Source organism: Adiantum capillus-veneris, chromosome 15 (assembly GCF_014529385.1).
Source record: "Adiantum capillus-veneris isolate H3 chromosome 15, ASM1452938v2, whole genome shotgun sequence".
NCBI classification, from domain to species: Eukaryota; Viridiplantae; Streptophyta; class Polypodiopsida; order Polypodiales; family Pteridaceae; genus Adiantum; species Adiantum capillus-veneris.
Window position 1 is genome coordinate 85,731,443 of NC_140945.1, and position 20,778 is coordinate 85,752,220.

Below are 20,778 nucleotides of genomic sequence, written 5' to 3' on the forward strand. Positions count from 1 at the left end.
TCGACCCCCTCAAAATAGTCACATGTATCCAAGAAGGGAGCAACAATGGTGTTCCATTTGCTTAGGTCCACATAGCACTAGTGAGTGCCCTACGTTTAGAGTAAAATTTAATGGAACTTGCAACGCATGTGGTAGGTATGGTCACCAAGCTAAGGATTGTTTAATGATCAAACGAATGATGGCAAATAGACCACCTGTAGCCTGGACGGATGCGCCTCGAGCTCCTGTATTGATGCCTGCTCCACCTGTTGAGCAACTACCGCAACACATGGTCCCTAGATCTCAAAATGTTGTACAAGCTACACCGCTACCACCTCCTGTGCTAGGACCGTAGCCACCGCATCCAAGAGTCGCCCCTATGAACCAAGTGGGTTGCGAGCCATCAAATGCTTATGCAGATGGCCGTGAGGAGGAAATAGACACTAGTATTGCCTACGGACTTGATACATTGGAAGAGTGTCCTATATACTACATGGAAGATTGTTGGGGGCAAGTCAAACCGGTTTATCAAGCTGCTGCTCTCGCATCCAGAGGTCAAAATATCAACACCCAGGCTAGGAGGCCACCTCTTCAATGCTACGAGTGTGGTGGACCACATCGAGCAGCGGAGTGCCCTATTAGGCTGCAAAAGAATGCTGCACAGATGCAAATGAATCAAGGGAGCACGTCTGCAATGCCAATACTCACATGTAATCGTTGTGGCATAGATCACTTGATTGCCCAATGCCCCTATAACCCAAATGCGCCTAAAATCACACCCCTAAATTTGGTTGAAATTGCTAGTGTGACATCGCCAATACCACCCGTCGCACCCGCTTATGCGATTACACGGTCCATGCTTCAAGGGCCAGGCCATATCCTCGAAGAGAGAGATAGCGCGTCAGTTATCCAAGCAAAGAAAAAGAAGACACGAAGGAAGAGGTTGCAGAATACGGAAAATTCAAAGCCAAGTTCCAAAACAAACATAGGAACAGGAGATGACCCCGTGTATATGAATGACCTCGAGGATGATTCAGATTCAGTCGAGACAATGGAGACTAGAACCAATACCACAAAGGGAAAGACCGACAAAGAAAACCGTAACATGGAACCAAATGAAAACCATAAAGAGCCTTTGAAAACACCACAAGTGTTTCCAAATCCAATCCAAGACCCCCAAGATAAACCGCAGGGGCAAAAAGGGAAGAATCGTAAAAAGAAGATTGGGATGTACCCAAACCCAGTAGACGAGATTGAGCAGGTGAAACATCTAAGAGGTTTAGTGGAGGAGACTCAAAGGAAACTAGAACCAGAACCCATGCATGTCAAAATTCATGACACAGTGTTTCCCACGCAAGTTCATCCACCCCACATGAACCATAGACCGTTAGCCATATCTAGTATCATCCAAGAAGGGAGTGAGGACAGGACATCAAAAAGTGAGCATACACCTTTCTTGTTGGAAAGGATGTTTAACGAAGGAATACCTGATCCCATTGAGGAATATGAGATTCCATCCTCACCAGTTCCTAGTCAAGGACCTACACCCTGCAAAATGCCAATGAATGTTGCCAAACTAGTGGACTTCATGTCTTCTGAGGTCCGAACCACGATCATAGCAAAGTTGTATGGAGATCATGAGTTATTCCTTGCACTTCGAGCATTCCTTAACGGAGAGCTACGAACGGGATTACCGCAGTTTGCGCAACCAAATAGGCCTGACTCGATTATGATTGATGAGGAAAATCATGTGCAATCACTTGACTTAGATGGACACGAGTCTGTGATCGAGGTACCCATTAACGAATTAGGGCAGTATTTTGAAGGCGACGAGTCTAATGCGACCCTACCCATCACTACCAAGGGATTAACTATAAAGGGAATTCTTGATGGTGGTGCGGGAGTTAGCATCGTTACAAAATATTGTTGGGAATCCATGGGAAAACCCCGCCTCAGTGTTACTAACATTGTGGTAAAGATGGCAAATGGTACCATAGCCAAACCTATGGGGATGCTCAAGGATCTTAAGATCAAAGTTCTAGGACACAAGGTACGACACACATTCATTGTAATGGATTTCTCTAAACACCTTATGTCATATGAGATGATTTTAGGACGACCATTCATGAGGGAAGCACAAATGGTTCATGATTGGTATAAAAATCATGTCTATTTGCAATTCCAAGACTCTGTCCTTAGAGTGGATTTGGTGACTGGTAAGGTACACCCCTTAGGGAGTAAAACCATTATTGATCATCGCTCTGACACCACAGTTCACTCGGCCCCACTACAATATTGTTACACTTGTAAGAAGGATACAGACATTGGCCAAGATTCTCCTTATATGGATATCCTACCTGGGATGACTGAGTCGGACAATGTGGATTGGGTCCACCTAGCATCAACCATAGACACTTGGGGAAATAGAGGGATGACCTGGGTAACACCTGAGGGGGATGAAATGCCTATACCCTTAAATATGCTACAAGCAATGCATATCGCTTCCGACAAGACTCATCCTAATGTAACGAAGAAAACATACAAGTGGGTCCCTAAAGCTTCTTTAGTGACCATAGCTAGTGCTAAAAAACAGAAGACTTGTAAGAAATGTACCACTCGCTCGAAGAAAAGTAAGAAAATGTTGCGATGGATCCCTAAACGACTATTGGAAGCCCAAGGCTACTATCAAGGAAATGATCAAATCTGGGTGCCAAAACGTAGATTGTTCTCTTACCTATCACCTCACCCAAGTGAGCCCAATCCCGTAGCTCCAAAACGAATCAATGATCGTGGAAAGAAAAAAATCACAGAATGCTACACACCCGCTCCCGAGCTAGTTTGGGTACCAAAGAAAGAACGATTTGTTCCACCTAGCTCAGGAAGGGGGGAGTCCCATGAAGCTTCTAGCTCCTCATGTAATACATCCATAGAGGTAAAAGCTTCTACATAGCCTCCATCTATAGTAGTGGACCTCCATGAAGCTACAAAAGAATCCACACCTCCCAGTGTTCAAGAATCACCTGATGAACCACTTCAAGTTCGATCCTGGGAGAGTACCTTACCACCCTTGCAACTTGACGAGGCACCTAGGGTAATAGAAAACTAGTGGCAAAAATCCTCACCTATTACCAACTGGAACAATTGGTTTCAAAGGGTGACAAGCTCATTTCAAACGGTATGATCTACCCAAGGAAGGGGGGAGTGTTTGTGGACATCCATCATTCACTTGCTTCCCTCTCAACCTTCCTCCCTGACCTCTATATCTCCTAATCTTAGGGAATGTACATATAAAGCTTTATACTCACAAAAAAAAAAAAAAAAAGAGCAAGAGCAATTAGCAAACGAGTATGCACATTAAAAGTCAAAACATTGACTCAGACCTACACATGTCACATTTGGTACAGTGAAACAGAAACCTATGCCATAAAACACCTTTGATCCTCATCACTTGAGTGATGGAGGGTATGTAAGATTAGTACGATAGGAGTGTTTCTGTTTTAGAGTTGAGAGATTAGCGAAGTTCTCTTTTCCCACTAATGTGCCTTTGGAGGTATTCCTTTTGTTTCCTAGTGTGTACAGGAGCGTGTTGCTATTGATAGGATTTGGTCCTTCATGGAACCTTTCTCTCGTTCACACTTCAAATCAAGCGCGACCATCAACACAAACAGGTGTTTTATGTCCATTAGCATTGCCCTTATCTTTTTGCATCCATGTTTTGTCTGCTTTGATTGTGATTGGTAGCATAATATTCAATGCATTTTCTTAGTATCAAACATTTAATTCAATGTAATGTTTTGTCATAATCACTTGTCTAGGTTTAAAAATCAAGCAGTCCGACTAAGCTAGTTTGACCAAGCTAGGTATTAGAAATCTTCTCTTAATACCATGGGGAATGCCTTCCTAATAAGCAATGGTTACTTAGGTTCTTAATCCGATTTAGGCAGCATTGTGTGAAATGTACTAGGGCTTTCTAGTGGGCTTAACCCTATTGACCTTTAGCTTAAGTATTATAAAGGGAGTTTACTAATGTGATGAGCCTGGGGAGGGTAACAGTGTTATATGACCCCCCAAAGTTACAAAATTTAAATGCTGAAAATGAACAAACAAAAAATCAAAGTGCCACAATGTAAAATTTTAAGCTCGAAGAGAAATCTCAGCTTGATTTGGTACTTCACTCACATGTATTGCCTATGGTACTAGAGCCCTAGAGGTTCCTAGTGTGGGCGCTTTTCCTTGAAAAGCAAAAAACCCAAGGCATACAAAATAAGCACACACATCAAAATTGAATCAATGTGAAAAAACTTTGGGGGGTCAAAGAAAGAGTAATCAGTCAGGCGATGATTTCATGAGAAATTCCTTTTATGGTAGCTTAACTACAAGGTTTTCTAGATATAGCCTCTAGTCAGCCCTCCAACATGAATACTTGGCTCTCGCGATTAAACAACTTAATTGACCACTGAAAATTAAGAAGCTTACCCATGGTATTAATATTCGATCTCTAGTGCCTTTCGAGCGTTAAATTAGCGACCCCAGACTTGTTTAATTTTTTACCTTTACATCTGTTTATGCATTTGATTACATTGCAATTTAATGTTCATTGCTGACAAATTGTTTGAAATTCTTTTACCAATCAATGTGTCTACCTAAAATTGCATGTGATTTTTAATTTTATATGAGAATGCAATTACTGTGCCAATGTTGTTTGATTTTGCAGTGATTGAAGAAGGCTAAGGACATTCATCTCAAATGCTCTTCCACCTCGACGAATCAGCTTTAACTCAATAGCTTCTGAGGATGGAATCTACATCAGGAAGGGGGGCATGTTAACCCTCACGGCTCAAGGACACCCTATCGGCTATGACGGACACCATAACCGTATTATTTATGTAAGTAGAGTCAGACACCGGGCTTGTCGGACCAATAGGAAAAGGGTAAGAGTGATCGCCGATGAGAGGCGCACTCTAACTGGGACATTCAAGGGATTAGTTGGCTAAGCATGGGCGCCCAAGTGTGAATGGGGTGAGCTCATATAAAAGCCAACTAAACCTAATTCTTACTCATTCTCTCATTTTTGCAATAGAAGAGTGCTCTTGCTCCATCTCCATCTCCATCTTCTTCTTCTTCACCTCCTTGTGTGTGTGTGTGTGAGAGAGAGAGAGAGGGAGATTGTGTGGGCGATCGAGCATTACGAAGGCACGATGGCGGCGAAGCAGTTGAGCGCGGCACGACTGCAGCTTCTTCTTCATCGCGGCGAGGAATCCACCACGAAGGCGAGCGTAGAGCGGTGAGTGACACACCCTTTGCTCTCTTGAGCTTGCTAGTTTAGGCTTGTTGTGTGCTTGGAGCCATTTGTGGCTCGCACACGGTGTATCGGCAAGTCCCTTGCTTCGACAGTGCGGCAAGGAGCGCACACCAATGCACATATTCAAGAATGTGGGTAATCTACTATGGGACCATCTGACCGGCAAGAAAGATACTTTGGGAGCCAGAGTTGACCTTAGAAATGTGGACACTACATACTAAACAAATGGAGTGAAGTACCAAGTGATTTAAAAAACAGAGTCATCAGCATACTTCATGATGAGTTTCCCGTTCCAACACGGGATCAACGCTTCAATGAAGACCTGATGAAGATTCAAATGCGCGAATAATGCAAACACAAGCGTTCCGAAGTGCAAAAAGCAATCAAGCATGGGTGGAATAGGCCAGATTGGCTGGCCAAAGAAGATTGGAAGAATGCGAAGAAAGTAGCGCGCGAGAATCCCGACAAGTGGCAGCAACAAAAGGATGCAGCCAGAGCGCGAGTAGAGGCAGGGAGCTCGCACCACTTGGGGAGCGGTGGATGGGCATCATTTGAGGCCGATTTTGTAAGTGTTTTCGCATTGCTCTTTATGTTCGATAGTTTAGGGTTTATGAGTTTTTTAATTCTAACATAATGAAATCTTTGTATGTTTTGACAGTGGTCGATGACAGGACGTGATCCCACACCGTACGAGCGCGAGTACGCAGGCAGGAAGGGCTTAAACGCCCTGATGGACATTCTCAGTTCTCGCGGCGGCATGGTTAGTATTAGGGTTTACTCTTTTCTATTTTTTGTATTGTTTTATAAATGTCGTTATATGTTTATACTTACTGAAAGCTGTCTTATTGTCTTTTTTTGCAGAATCCGACAGATACGCCGCTTGGACGCGATGAGACGTCTGACTAGACGACGTTAGTTTAGTCGTAGCTAGATAGCATTAGTTTAGGGTTTCTCATAGCTTATGTATCATGAGACGGATTTTATACGTCTTTTTGAACCATGTATATTATTACATTTGTCACCGCAGTTCATTTTGCCAATCAATTCTTTATGTCTATGATGTTGTACAATTGTCATTATTACATTTGCCAATCAATTCATTTTGCCTATGATGTGTACAATTGTCAATTTTGCAAACAATGCGTCTTGTGGGTGACTATTTTGGGTCTATTATCTACCCTTGCACTTTTTTAAAAAAGTGAATCAAGTACAATATGGTTGATGGGTGGCAGGGCATTCAATGCCCTGTCACCAAAAAACATTTCTCTCGGGCGTCGCGATAACCGTCGCTATTTATGGCTCTATAGCGTCGCTATAGACTTCTGTGTAAACGTCGCTATAACCGCCTCTATGACCGTCGCTATGAGCGTCTCGATATAGCGACGCTTATAGCGATGCCTATAGCGACGCATATGGCGACGCATATAGCGACGCTCTCGTAGCGACACTATTAGCGACGGTTTTAGCGACGCCGGAGGTTATAAAAACCGAGTGTATTTCTGTCGCTAACAGCGTCACAAGAGCACACAGCCTCTTGTAGTGCACTTAGTACCTTTGCTCCAAATCTTACCAAATACCTAGGTTTGGTTAAGGAGATGATATTAGATATATATATATGCTGGATTAGAGATGAAAAAGAAAACAACAAGAAATCAAGAAAACATCAATGTAGAACACATCTTACTTGACAAACCCTTCTGCACCATTATTGATGGAGAGAAAAGAAGAGGGAAGAATTCAACTTTGATTGATATGCCAAGTCCACGATCTTCTTTGATTAGAGTTGATCTTCCAAGGATAGAATGCAAGAATGGCTAGTCTTCCTCTAGGAGAAAGTGTAGGCTTAGGCTTATGTTAATGGCTAAGTACAATTTGGCATTACTACTCACTCCCTCATGAATTCCTCTCATCAATGGCTTGAATGCTTGAGTGGTTTTCAAGGAAGAAAAGGTCCCCTTTTATAGGTGAAGGGAACCCCCAAGGGTTTACACAAGAAGAGAGGAGGCAGTGTGAACAGAAATTGAAAAAGTTGGAAATGAGTTGTCCTTGCATGATGTGGGTAGACTGGGGTCCAGTGTTTTGATCATATCTCCTCAACCGTGGCTCCAAATAAAAAAGAAAAAATATGGTTAGAAAATTCATCTCATTAGCTACAATTTGCATTTTAAAATAGTTTCCCAATTCGGATTGGAACCTTGTGTAAAAAAATCATCAAAATAGGGTCCATTTCTAGCAGCAAAAGTCTTCCTGTGGTCCCCTTAGCCTAAACTTTCATTTGATTCCAAAGGACACCTCATGCCATATGAAAGCATGACATTGCTCCTTGACAAAGTTTTGTAATTATGATTACAATAATGCATTAAAATAAGTGTATATTTGAAATCATGCCACCTAGTGTCCCACTAGGATTTGATTCCCTCCGAGTAGCTATTTAAAAAGAAATATAAGAAAAATATGAAAAATACATAGAATATATATATATTGGAGTTTACCCTAGATATAGGATCTAGCTAGGGTGTGAGATGATAATGAGATAGTAGAAATAAAGAATCAATGCTTTTTGCCCCAAGTTAAAGAGGCAGAGCTTTTGACGCTTTTCCCATAGTATTTTTTGATGGGTAAAGTAAGAATAGGTTACCCTTGATAAAAATAATAGGATGAGATAGAAGGCTTATTATTATACTTAAATATGCATATGTACATTATAGGAAAGATAATTATGTATCTAAAAAATTACAAGATAGATCTTGTAGCATGCGTTCCCACTATGGACGTGTCACAACACGACAATGCCCTTCTTGAAGCAAAACAGCTCCAAGGCAATCACCACAAGCGTCACATTAGACCTCAAATGTCTTTGAGAGATCTGGTAGTGTAAGCATAGGTTGAGAGAGAAGCTTTTTGTTAAGCTTTTTGAAAGCAGTGTTCTCCTTGGCAGACCATGTGTACCTAACGTTTTTCTTTGTTAGGTTATGTAATGGTCCTGCTATTAGTGAGAACTTTTCTATGAAGCGTCTATAGTATGCGCACATACCTATAAATCTTCGTCACTCATGAAGATTCCTTGGTTTAGGCCATCCTTTTATTACCTCTAACTTTGATGGATCCATTTGGATGCCATCTTGAGAGATGATGTGACCTAAATACTGAATCTCTTGTAAGAAAAATTCACTTTTCTTTCGATTAACATAAAGTTTATTCTCTCTTAGAAGTTGAAATATTACCTAGACGTGTCGCTGTCTAATGAATTAGAGTAGATGATGATATCATCAAGAACACTCCATTAAAGGTTCAGTGAGGCCTGAATAGCTTCTCCATCAAGGGGTTGAATGTGGCTGGTGCATTGGTCAAGCCAAAAGGCATGACAATGTATTCGTAAAGACCAAATGTAGTGCAAAATGTGGTCTTTACAATGTCTTGATCAACTATCCTTATTTGATGATAGCCACTTTTTAGGTCAATCTTATTGAAGTAGGTCACGATCCTTGTAGCTTATCAAATAGGTCCTGTACCCCTGGAAGGAGAAAACCATACACCGAGCGAATAAAACCGAGCATGGTATTTTTTCGAGCGAAAGTAGGGAGAACTATAACACAAAAAAGCTCTACCATAAGGCCAAGTGCAACCAAACCAACAAACGGTCAATCCATAGTGAGGGCAAGCTTTTTGAAATGGGGCCTCTAAACCCAAACCAATGGGCCTACCCTCACAAAATGTTCGTAAAGAGGTACGCACACTACATGGGGCAACCACCTTCTTTTGGGAGTGGAGAAGGAAACCAATCAAAATAACACTTGCACTCAACCACTCAAGCAACACACTTTGAAAACCCCCTTACTCTATATACACTTTGGACACTTGAACACCATCAACGATTATGCAACCCAATGCCGTGCATCAAATGAAATATGCAATTTGTGGAATAGGATTCACCTTCTCCCCATAAGAATACCCATAATACATCCAAACTCCTCCTCTCTCAAGCACTCATCAAAAAAATCATGCACACAAGACTTGTCTCTCAAACACACAAGAGAATAATTTACATCAAACTAACACAGTTTGCATAGAGAGCTCATCTCCATCTATGCAATGTCGTTGAGTGGCATAAAATGCTAACCATCTTTTTGCAACATTTCTCAGCCTACTCAACGTCCTCTTCCTCATATGTGTATATATTTTTCTACGCTATTAAGTTATCTAGAGTAAATTCCCCCTCTTCGTTTAACCTTTGTGGCAACACATACATTGTACTCTTCCCAAAAATGTCACCTTAGTCATATATTTATATTACCACCCTTTTCTTTTTGCTTTGTAAATAAAAGTAAGCATACAATAACCAACTATCTACCCCCAAACTTTCTTACCTCTTGTGAATTAGTAGTAGAAAAATAATATATCCATCTTCCATCCCATATAGGTAAATTACCATGGAAATCAGCTCTCCACTTGTCTTTACCAAAGATTATGGTCCATCTCTACAAGTCTTCTATGCCCCCTACATAAGTGGTCCAATATCTCTTAACAATATACATATAGTTTTCCTCCTTTCAAAAAGACTCCAATTGTATATTCTTTTCACAAGCAAAGAATATTGGTCCCTCCTCTATTTGTTTAAGCATCATAGCCTTTTGAAAAAGCATAATTCCCCTTGGATGCATACAAGCAAAGGGCCCATACAAGAAGACTTGGAAGCAAAAGGTTCCCTAGCCTAGTGTGGACCTTCCAAACCGAATTCCTTGGTGCATGAGCATGAAGAATAGTCCAAATTCATATCAAACATGTTGAGAAGGTCAAATTTGCCTTTTGAAGCATGTCATTCCGAGCTACAGGTAAAACGTTATGGTCAAAATAGTGAACTGTAAATCAAGTAAATCAAGAGAGTGAAATCTTATTTTTCCCCTACTCATCTTCTAGAAGAGCAATGAGTGTTCTAGGTCACTTGCATGTGATGGGACCAACCTAAAGATGCTTTCTAAATGCCAAGACAGACAAGTTGAGATACCCCGCAGGAGCCACCCGTAGGCCCTTATGGTGGGGCCCACCTACATATGCACCCCTATGGATCCTTCATGCTCTAAAATGATATTTTTGGTGAAAAAATAGTCCCTTTTATGTCCAATATTCAATGAGTGGTCAAAGGATACTTAATTACGGCTAATCGCTCACCCTAATTAAGTGTAGCATAATCCCACTCCTACACAACTATAAATAGCCCCTTGGAGAGACTCAAGGACACACACCTATATTTTCAACTTCATGTTGTTTCTTGATCAATAGTAGAGAAAACCCCAACTCTCCCTCTTTCACATCCTCCCTCCTAACCCTCCTCTTTTGGAGGAAGTGCAACTCTATTCTCCACTCTTTCCATTCTACAATCTCTTACTCCATCAACCCAATAAATCATTTGTAGCACCTCAATAACTTGTAAATACATCATGTTAGTGACCACTAAATCATCTTCAAAACTTTCAAGTGTCGCAATTCGTGATGGTTATCCAGCGTCTATCCTCCCTTAAAAGGCGTGCAAGAAATCAAGTAAGTGTTCTATTCTCAATTTACCATTGGTTTGTTTGTCCACACTTATTCAATTTGGTCTAAAGAAATTTCTCACTCCAACTCTCTTTTGCTTCATTACATATGCATGTGGCTACCTCTCATGGTGATTTTATTTGTGTCACGGCATTGCATAGATGGAGATGAGCTCTCTATGCAAAGTGTGTTAGTTTGTAAGTGATTCTCTTGTGTGTTTGAGAGGCAAGTCTTGTGCGCATGTTTTTTTTGATGAGTGCTTGAGAGAGGAGGAGTTTGGATGTATTATGGGTATTCTTATGGGGAGAAGGTGAATGCTATTCCACAAATTGCATATTTCATTTGATGCACAGCATTGGGTTGCATAATCGTTGATGGTGTTCAAGTGTCCAAAGTGTATATAGAGTAAGGGGGTTTTCAAAGTGTGTTGCTTGAGTGAGTGAGTGCAAGTGTTATTTTGATTGGTTTCCTTCTCCACTCCCAAAAGAAGGTGGTGCCCCAAGTAGTGTGCATACCTCTTTACGAACATTTTGTGAGGGTAGGCCCATTGGTTTGGGTTTAGAGGCCCCATTTCAAAAAGCTCGCCCTCATAAAGTGGTGCCCCCACTGAGGAACATATTTCCAAGTTACCTTCAAATTTTTTAGTGATGAACAATGGAGTTCCCATCTATCCATTTCATTTTGCACAACACATTAGAGTAAATGTTCACATAGATAGAAAAGTCTTTTTCCAGCAACGCATTGTTTTTATGTTTGGTGCAGAAAGACTTAGAGAAATACTGGCATCACCCAATCCAATTATACTTCCAATCATCAATTATGAAACTTCTTTTGATGTTCACATTTTCATTTTGTTTTAAAGGCAGGAACAGGGAGTGGTGAAGGGGTGCTCAAGGGCAATAGGAAGGAACGAGGTCTTCAAACCAACAACGAGGAGTAGCACATGAATCACGATCAAAACAATGAACCTTTTAGGCCTATTGCTCGGCAATCCATTTATATAATCATTGCAACTAGGTTTAGGTTTCAAACTATCATAAGGAGGATATTTGGATCCACTCGCCTCAATGAAATCAATGCTTCAATTAATCCATTTATTCTACCTATGATAAAGTACGAATTAACAATGGATGTGTACATCTTCATTTTCAGATTTATAGTGTCAACAATCTTGTGCGGCCCGTAAGAGAAAAGTTTCTTTAAAAAAAAGAAATTTCAAAAAGTCTAAACAAAATGTCAAGTTCTTTTCCCACGTTCTATGCAAGAAGTGGGGAAGATGCGCAAGAGTTTCTTGACAACTTGGAGATGGCACATCTCATATCTAGGAGAGATGAAGAGGAAGTAAAGCTACGGGCCTTCCCGTTGGTTCTAAAAGCAGAAGCTAAAGCATGGTATGAGACCTTGCAAACCCAAATCAAGTCCAATTGGGAGAGACTGCGAGCTAGATTCCTCTCCAAGTTCGGGCAAGGTGATACTTCTGAAGGACTATGAAAATGTCTTATTGGACATAAGCAGGTATCACTTGAAGACTATTCCTCTTATGAAGCAACCTTTGTCAATCTATGGGGTAAGTGGGAGGCTACATTAGAAAATCATGGTGGTGCACCTAACTTTCTAAAAAAAGAGAGATTCATGGTTGGCTTGTATCCACTTTTAAAGGCTAAAGTAGAGCTAAAATTCCCATCCACCTTGGAAGAAGCACGTGAGGTAGCCATCATCAAGTTTAGAAAACTACACTTCCAAGCACATAGAGCAAGGGGTTTGAATGAACTGAGTGAGAGGGAGTCTTCACAAACCATGGAAGCACCAATTAGGGCCCCTCTTACACAATCTTCACAAATAGGAGATAACTCTCAACAAGAGGTTTTACAAAGGATAACTCAACAGCTTGAGAACCTCACTCTGAATCTAGTACAGGGCCTACCTCAACAACGACAACCAAGAGAAGGGAATCGCAATCAATGAAGACAAGCTCAAGATTTGCGATGTTGGAATTGCAATGAAATGGGCCATGGCATGTACAATTTTCCACATCCAAGGCGACTTCCGGGAGACATATATCCCCCCAGACCGCCTCCTCTCACTGTGCAGCAAGAACTAGCTCAAGGGCCATAAATCCTTCGTCGACCACCACCACCAGCAAATATACCTCCCGTCCCACATGAGGAGGAAGAAAGAGGAGTCAACATCATCAAGCTAGAAGAGGTAATAGATGAGCATACTCTAAACTTTGATGTTAAGCCGGCAGAAAAAAGCACAAGAGCACATGATAGGGATGAAGACATGAGAAGTGAAGGAACAAATTCAGCCAGAAGGGACAATAAGAAGAAGTCAAAGATGGAAGAAGCTGAAAGTAGCAGGAAGAAAAGATCAAGGCGAAGGGAAATTTGTATCAGTATCAACGACTTCCCATTGGGAAAGGAGCTAGAGCCCTACAACATCCTGGAGGATTTACAAACCCAAAAGCCAAACATTTCATGGCCTCAACTTCTACACCTATCAGCCAAAGTAAGAAGGCAATGGCCAAAGTTGGTAAGTACAAGAATTCCAAATAAGAAAGAAAATCTTTCCATTAAGGTTGTGGCCTCAAATCTACAAAAAGATGTGGAACCCATTGTGGATGCTTACATAAGGGGTAAAAAGGTGTCTAATGCATATGTTGATGGTGGAGCTCAAATGTGTGTGATCACAGAAAAATCAATGAATAGGTTATGGATTGAAATTACAAAGTCAACTAATTGTCAAGCTAGGCTAGCCAACAATTCAAGTGTGAAGTGTTTGGGGATCATTGAAAATGTAAAAGTCGCTGTATGTAACATAGATGCACGAGTGGATATGTATGTCATGCCAGCTAAGGGGGAGGGCTATCCCATCATCCTAGGGAGGCCTTGGCTCATTGCTATGAATGCAGATCAAAAATGGGGAAGTGGTCGTTTGATTATTAAGAAGGGTCAACCGGTGGTGTATGATTGGCGAGAAGGAAAGTAACTAGATATCAACTATGAAACCACGGCAGATGAAGAGAGCGAGGAGGAGAGTCCTTACTCAAGTGATGAGGAAGCATCAACCAGTGCATCAACCAGTGAAGAGGAGTCTTCTTTGGAGGTAATGGGAATTGTATTTAACGCCAACACCCAAGATGTTTCTGTAGAAGAAAAGCCAACAGACAATCACACACGAGGGGATGAAAGATGCCACCACCTTGAAGAAGGATTTGAGAAGATGCTTGCAAAAGATCTTACTTGTGAGGAGAAGAGTTCCTACATCAATATGTTAAGGAGGTATCCCAATTTGTTTATCACTGACTACTCACAAATAAGAGGTGTAGATGTAATAGAGCATCGAATTGAATTGAAACCAGGGACCAAACCCGTGGCTCAAAAGTTAAGACGACTAGGATCTGTGCAACAAAAGGCTCTCCTACAAGAAGTGAATCGACTCTTGAAGGTTGGCTTCATCTATCCAGTATCCAACTCTGAATGGGTATCACCTATTGTAGTCACTCCCAAGAAGAATGGTAAGTGGAGGGTCTGCGTGGATTACAAACCCCTCAACGCTGCGACAAAGAGGGACCATTTCCCTCTCCCTTTCCAAGATGAAATTTTTGAATGAAGTAGCAGGTCACGAATGCTACACTGTGTGTGATGGGTATTCAGGATATTTTCAAATTAGAATAGAAGAAGAGGACCAACAAAAAACCACCTTCATCACACCTTGGGGATGTTTTGCATTCAGAGTAATTCCTTTTGGGTTCACCAATGCTCCTAGCACCTTCATGAGATTCACAATATTTGTATTTCAGCCATTCTTTGGAAAAAGAGTCTTTATGGATGATTTCTGTATTTATAGTTGTAGATCACTTCACTGCCAAAAGGTTGAAGAGGGGCTTAAGAGGCTCCATCAATTTGGGGGACAACTCAACCTAGAGAAGTGTCATATCGGTGAATCTCAGGTGGTTTTGCTAGGCCATGTGGTTTCTTCACAAGGAATTCAAGTGGATCCCTCTAAACTAGAGGCCCTTTTGTCATTATCTCCACCAACAACAACTAAGGAGCTAATGACCTTCAACCACAAAGTGAGGTATATGTCTCGCTTCATCCATCTCCTAGCAGAAGCCATCGCCCCTTTGCATAGGTTGGCAAGCCAATCTACATTTGAATGGGGGAGGAAACATGCAAAATGTTTTGAGGAAGTGAAGGGCATTCTTAGCTCTCTCCCAATCCTAATGCCACCAGATCCAAAGGAGACCTACTATGTCACTCCAAGTGTAGGTTTCGAAGCAATTGGTGTTGTTTTGATGCAAAAAGATCCCAAAACATCATACATGAGGCCGATCTATTTTGAAAGCAAGGTGATGACTCCCGCCGAGAAGGGATACACTGAAATGGAGAAAGTGGTCTTTGCAATCTTGTTTGCGGTAAGGAAGTTTTGATCGTATCTTCTCCCTATGCCATTTGTTTTTCTCACCTTAGAGCACAATCTACCATATGTAGTACAACACATGAGCCTCTCATCTAGAATAGCAAAGTGGGTGCTTGAACTCCAAGAATTTGAATACACTTTCCTTGTAGAAGATAGCACAAGAGCAGGACTTGCAGACATTCTCACCTACAAAGTGAGAGAAAGGGAAGGATCACGACTACAAAGAGAGGAAGGCTCAAAACAATTCAAAGTGAAGGAGATTGATAATGCCCATACTTTATGCTTTGACGGAGCTTATCAACGCCAACAAGAAAAAGCAGCAGGGGGGATCATCATTTTGAACCCACAAAAGGAGGTAATGGTTAGAAAAGGTATCACTCTACCCAACATTCACTCTAACAATGAGGCTGAGTATGCTACTCTAACCCTTGGGTTAGAAGAATGCAAAGAATTAGGCATACAAAGACTTATTATAAAAGGTGATTCTTTGCTAGTGGTCAGGCAAATCCAAGGGACTTGAAGGTGCAAGAATCGTACATTGTTTGAGTGGCTTAGTAGTGTAAGAGATTTGATGAAGGGTTTGAAAGCAACACAGGTACAACACATTGTGAGAACTCATAACAAGGAAGCAGACTTACTCGCAAATGAAAATCTTCAAATGGCGGTAGGAGGTGTGAAACTATATGAACCCAAATATCAAGGTCAAGAGGAGCTAAAAGACATTATCTTCTTTCTACAAGCAGGTGAGTGTCCCAAACACTTAGACAAGGTGCAAAGACATAGACTAGTTAAGTAGGCCACACCTTACCAGTTGATCTGGGATGATTTATATCACAAAGGGAAAGATTTGGTCTTGAGGAGAGTACCAGGTGTGCAAGAGATAGAGAAAATTCTTCTTTCATGTCATGATGATGTCTGTGGTGGTCACTTTTCTCAAGATATTACAAGTAGGAAGATTTTACAAGCAGGGTTTATTTGGCCAAGCTTACATCGTGATGTCCAATATATGGTGTAAGGCATGTAAGCCATGCCAAATTGCTGGGGATAAACGACTAACATATAAGCCTTGAATCCCAATAATATCTTATGGCCCTTTTGAAAAGTGGGGTGTGGATGCAATAGGTCCCCTACCTCGTACTTCTACAGGGAACGTTTTCATCATCATGGGTGTTGCATACATGACACGATGGGCAAAAGCAACAAGCACAGCCCGAATCACAGATGAAGAGGTTTCAAAGATTATTTTTGATCATATTTGTAGTATGTTTGGAACACCCCTAGAAATCTTATCAGATAGAGGCCCAGGTTTTAGGGCTGACCTTCTGAATGATCTCTTGAGGAGGTTAAAAGTGAAACACCTGCATTCCACACCCTACTATCCTCAATGCAATGGATTGGTGGAAAAAGTGAATGGAATGATATGTAAGATCATTTCTAAGCAGGTTGTGGACCGGCCTAATGATTGGGATCGCCATTTGACGGCTGCTCTTTGGGCGTATATGACATCTTTCAAGATATCTACCCAATTCACCCCTTTTTATCTAGTTTATGGACAGGAGGCACTTCTCCCCATTGAGGTAGAGCTCTCAAGCTTGTGCGTTCTTGCAAGAGTGGCAAAAAAACCAAAAGAGGTTCTACATGAAAAGATCTTAGATCTCCAATGACTTGAGCTAGATAGAGAAGACTCCATTGATCACTACATCACCAAAGGGACAAGCCAAAGGGATAAAATCAACAAGAAGCTCAAGGGGAAAGGATTGAAGGAAGGTATGTTGGTTCTTCGCTATGATAACCGACTTGATACTCGACTTGACAAAAAGTTTTTGCAAAGATCAGAGGGACCTGTCATGATAAAAACAAAGTTTGGGAATGGTAGTTACAGATTAGCAGATTTATCAGGAAAACTCCACAAGACCAGAGTCAATGTATAGAGATTAAAGCCCTACTTTTAACTTATCAATCCATTCATAGGCAGTCATCTGCCTACATCGTCTAAGCTCCAAATTGGCAAGGCTCCCTTCGGCTTCGCAAATGCTCCACCTATTTTTAAAGCTTTGATGTGCAAAGAAGAACCACCCTTGGAATCTGAACATACCCAAGGCAACCCTCCCATCTCCGATTTATGGGATTGAGGTAATGAAAAGCAGGTCTAATGGAGTAAAAGAGTGCATGAAACTCCTCCTATTGAAAAAAAAACAATAGAAAAGGAAAAATGACAAAAAAAAAAACAGAAGAAAAAACAAAGAAAAAAAAGCAACACCGTCCTCCTAAAAATATGAATATCTTTAGGCTTGGGGGAGGGCTAATATGAGTGGCATAAAATGGTAACCATCTTTTTGCAACATTTCTCAGCCTACTGAACGTTCTCTTCGTCATTCATCTGTGTATATATTTTTCTATGCTATTAAGTTATCTAGAGTAAATTCCCCCTCTTCGTTTAACCTTTTTGGCGACACATACATTGTACTCTTCCCAAAAATGTCACCTTAGTCATATATTTATATTACCACCCTTTTCTTTTTGCTTTGTAAATAAAAGTAAGCATAGAATAACCAACTATCTACCCCCAAACTTTCTTACCTCTTGTGAATTAGTAGTAGAAAAATAATATATCCATCTTCCATCTAATATAGATAAATTACCATGGAAATCAGCTCTCCACTTGTCTTTACCAGAGATTATGGTCCATCTCTACAAGTCTTCTATGCCCCCTACATAGGTGGCCCAATATCTCTTAAGAATATACATATAGTTTTCCTCCTTTCAAAAAGACTCCAATTGTATATTATTTTCACAAGCAAATAATATTGGGCCCTCCTCGATTTGTTTAAGCATCATAGCCTTTTGAAAAAGCATGATTCCCCTTGGATGCATACAAGCAAAAGGCCCATACAAGAAGACTTGGAAGCAAAATGTTCCCTAGCCTAGTATGGACCTTCCAAACCAAATTCCTTGGTGCATGGACATGAAGAATAGTCCAAATTCATATCAAACATGTTGAGAAGGTCAAATTTGCCTTTTGAAGCATGTCATTCCGAGCTACAGGTTAAAAGGTATGGTCAAAATAGTGTAAATCTGTCAGATTCGCAGCAAAAGGGAACTGTAAATCAAGTAAATCAAGAGAGTGAGATATTATTTTTCCCCTACTCATCTTCTAGAAAAGCAATGAGTGTTCAAGGTCACTTGCATGTGATGGGACCAACCTAAAGATGCTTTCTAAATGCCAAGACAAACAAGTTGAGATACCCCGCAGGAGCCACCCGTAGGGCCTCATGGTGGGGCCCACCTACATTATGCACCCCTATGGAACCTTCACGGTCTAAAATTCTATTTTTGGTGAAAAAATAGTCCCTTTTATGTCCAATATTCAATGAGTGGTCAAAGGACACTTAATTACGGCTAATCACTCACCCTAATTAAGCGTAGCATAATCCCACTCCTACACAACTATAAATAGCCCCTTGGAGAGACTCAAGGACACACACCTATATTTTCAACTTCATGTTGTTTCTTGATCAATAGTAGAGAAAACCCCAACTCTCCCTCTTTCACATCCTCCCTCCTAACCCTCCTCTTTTGAAGGATGTGCAACTCTATTCTCCACTATTTCCATTCTACAATCTCTTACTCCATCAACCCAATAAATCATTTGTAGCACCTCAATAACTTGTAAATACATCATGTTAGTGATCACTAAATCATCTTCAAAACTTTCAAGTGTCGCAATTCGTGATGGTTAGCCAGCGTCTATCCTCCCCTTAAAAGGCGTGCAAGAAATCAAGTAAGTGTTCTATTCTCAATTTACCATTGGTTTGTTTCTCCACACTTATTCGATTTGTTCTAAAGAAATTTCTCACTCCAACTCTCTTTTGCTTCATTACATATTCATGTGGCTACTTCTCATGGTGATTTTATTTGTGTCACGGCATTGCATAGATGGAGATGAGCTCTCTATGCAAAGTGTGTTAGTTTGTAAGTGATTCTCTTGTGTGTTTGAGAGGCAAGTCTTGTGCGCATGATTTTTTTGATGAGTGCTTGAGAGAGGAGGAGTTTGGATTTATTATGGGTATTCTTATGGGGAGAAGGTGAATTCTATTCCACAAATTGCATATTTCATTTGATGCACGGCATTGGGTTGCATAATCGTTGATGGTGTTCAAGTGTCCAAAGTGTATATAGAGTAAGGGGGTTTTCAAAGTGTGTTGCTTGAGTGAGCGAGTGCAAGTGTTATTTTGATTGGTTTCCTTCTCCACTCTCAAAAGAATGTGGTGCCCCAAGTAGTGTGCGTACCTCTTTACGAACATTTTGTGAGGGTAGGCCCATTGGTTTGGGTTTAATGGCCCTATTTCAAAAAGCTGGCCCTCATCGTGACAAAAATAAAATCACCAAGAGAGGTAACCACATGCATATGTAATGAAGCAAAAGAGAGTTGGAGTGAGAAATTTCTTTAGACCAATTGAATAAGTGTGGAGAAACAAACCAATGGTAAATTGAGAATAGAACACTTACTTGATTTCTCGCACACCTTTTAAGTGGTGGACAGACGCTGGATAACCATCACAAATTGCGACACTTGAAAGTTTTGAAGATGATTTAATGATCATTAACATAACAATGAGAGAGATCATGATGTATTTACAAGTTATTGAGGTGCTACAAATGATTTATTGGGTTGATGGAGCAAGAGATTGTAGAATAGAAAGAGTGGAGGATAGAGTTGCACTTCCTCCAAAGAGGAGGGTTAGGAGGGAGGATGTGAAAGAGGGAGAGTTGGGGTTTTCTCTACTATTGATAAAGAAACAACATGAAGTTGAAAATATAGGTGTGTGTCCTTGAGTCTCTCCAAGGGGGGCTATTTATAGTTGTGTAGGAGTGGGATTATGCTACACTTAATTAGGGTAAGTGATTAGCCCTAATTAAGTGTCCTTTGACCACTCATTGAATATTGGACATAAAAAGGACTATTTTTTCACCAAAAATATAATTTTAGACCGTGAAGGCTCCATAGGGGTGCATAATGTAGGTGGGCCCCACCATGAGGCCCTACGGGTGGCTCCTGCGGGGTATCTCAACTTATCTGTCTTGGCATTTAGAAAGCATCTTTAGGTTGGTCCCATCACATGCAAGTGACCTTGAACACTCATTGCTCTTCTAGAAGATGAGTAGGGGAAAAATAAGATCTCACCCTCTTGATTTACTTGATTTACTGTTCCCTTTTCTGCGAATCTGACAGATTTACACTATTTTGACCATAACTTTTTACCTGTAGCTCGGAATGACATGCTTCAAAAGGCAAATTTGACCTTCTCAACATGTTTGATATGAATTTGGACTATCCTTCACGCCCATGCACCAAGGAATTCAGTTTGGAAGGTCCACACTAGGCTAGGGAACTTTGCTTGTATGGGCCCTTTGCTTGTATGCATCCAAGGGGAATCATGCTTTTTGAAAAGGTTATGATGCTTAAACAAATAGAGGAGGGCCCAATATTTTTTGCTTGTGAAAAGAATATACAATTGGAGTCTTTTTGAAAGGAGAAAACT